The sequence below is a fragment of the Propithecus coquereli genome, unplaced genomic scaffold, assembly GCF_000956105.1.
Source record: "Propithecus coquereli isolate 6110/MARCELLA unplaced genomic scaffold, Pcoq_1.0 Scaffold64, whole genome shotgun sequence".
Classification (NCBI taxonomy): Eukaryota; Metazoa; Chordata; class Mammalia; order Primates; family Indriidae; genus Propithecus; species Propithecus coquereli.
This window is the reverse complement of record NW_012152396.1, coordinates 5,625,429-5,627,441: the sequence shown is the minus strand read 5'-3', so window position 1 is coordinate 5,627,441 and position 2,013 is coordinate 5,625,429. Positions and strand designations below refer to the sequence as shown.

The 2,013-nt window shown below is 37.1% G+C and overlaps 1 protein-coding gene across 1 annotated transcript in view; it reads left to right on the top strand.

Annotated features, from left to right (window-relative positions):
- Positions 1 to 2,013, top strand: part of RCHY1 (ring finger and CHY zinc finger domain containing 1, E3 ubiquitin protein ligase) — a 22,662-nt gene that overhangs the window by 1,934 nt on the left and 18,715 nt on the right. The gene's annotated exons all lie outside the window — the stretch shown is intronic.

The window sequence follows — 2,013 nt, the reverse complement described above, 5'->3', positions numbered from 1 at the left end:
AAGAATTTCAAGGAGGAAGTGATCAATTAGGTCAAATGAGTAAGACAAGAACTGAGAATGGACCTTTGAATTTGACAAGGAGAAGATCACCGGTGATCTTGACAAGAGGAGTTCCAGGAGATTGGGATGAAGCCTAATTGGAATGGATTCAAGAGAGTATGGGAGGAGTGGAAGTGGAAATGCACTTATACATAATTCTTGGAATTTTCCTGTAAAGGAGAGCAAAAAAATGAGGCATGGTTGCTGGGAGATGTGGAATCCTGAGAGTTTTTCCCCTTCTAAGATAGGAGGTATTGCAGCATGTTTGTAGATTCTTGGAAATTATCCAATAGAGAGAGAACACTTTATAATGCAGGAGGGAGTGGGAAAACTGTAGGAGCACTGTCCTTGAGTAGCCAAAGGGGATGAGATCCATTGCACAAGTGGAGAAATTGACCTTAGATAGAAGCATGGACTGTAGGTTCTTTGTAAAAGAAAGAAAGGCAGAGGATGAGGTATATTTGCAAGTAGGTTGTTACAGAGTTTGTAGGTGGGTGTTCTCTTTTGATTACTTCTATTTCTATAGTGAAATAAGAAGGTCAGCAAGAGAGTATAAAGGAGGAGGAAGAGGTGTTAGAGTTTCAGAGAGGAGAAGACATGAAGTCTTCATCTAGACCTTAGGTCTCAGATTCTAGAAGAATGAGAGAATTGACTATGGAAACATGGTAGTAAGAGCCTACTTTTTATGAGTGGTTACTACTTAAAGGTGAGACCAAGCAATATGGCAGTACTTTTTATCTAGCCATATTCGGCTGCTCCTGATACAGGTTGAGTAGGCGAGAGCTGGATTTAACCACGGTTGCGATTTTGATAGGTGAGTATGTAGAGAAGAGTGAAAGGAATTAGGGTGTATGCAAGGGAAGACTTGAAGTGAGTTGAAAAGAGAGGAGGTAGTGGTTAGAGAATTCATGCTTGAAATTGAGATATAAAGAAGGCGCAGTTCTTGTTCTGGAGCAGTGGTTCTCAGTGTGTGGTGAATGGACTCCTGGGGATCCCTGAGGCCCTTTTAGGGGGTCTGCAAGGTGAAAACTATTTTCTACCAATACCAAGATATTTTTTTTTCTTTTTCAGCGTGTCGACATTTGCACTGATATTGGAAAAGCACTATTCAAAACTGCTAACACCTTCAAGATAGCACTAAACTGTACTTATAATTTTAAAAGTCAATTATATTTAAAAACGTCATTGATAAAGCAGTAAAATCATTTTTATCAAATCTCAACCCTTGAATATATACATGTCTTTTTAATACTCTGGTGCAATAGTAAGTTTTCATCAAGCATTTCTGCAAACCGTGCAACTGGATTGCAAAGTGAAACCTTTTTCATGGAATGCTTTTTTACTTGAAAGAACGATGGTTATTCAGACTTGAGTATTTGGCAGACATTTTCTCAAAAAGGAGGAAAGCGAGACTCATTACAGTGAAAACAATTGACAGTATTTGTTGCCGGTGATCAAATTCAAGCTTTCATGCAAAATTAGAATTTTGGAAAATTTTTATTAGCTTTTGTGAGCTTGGAAGCTTTTTCAAAGACTTTTTTGATGAGATTTTCTTCCTGTGATACCTAAAAACTTTTAACAAATGTGATTTTTTTGATATTGTATGTCAAATGTGTGAACATTGGGAAAATCTACACAACTTAGTGAACTGATATTTTCCACATGACCAACACATGAGTAAAAGGTCCTTTTGGAGTACAGGATAGATCAATGGATTTTTATGTAACAGAGGAAGAAAAGTTCATTGATATTTCAGATTTCCATGTCACAGCTACCCTTGAAGAGTTGCATTTTGGTGCCGTATCAGAGAATAACATCCATAATTCTCTGAAAAAGCTGTTAAAATACTCTTCCTTTTTCTATTGTACATATTTGTATGGGCCAGTTTCTTCATATACTTGAACCACAACTGATTGAATGCAGAAACAGATACGAGAATCCAGTTATTTTGGGAGAAAATATAGTTATTTTTCA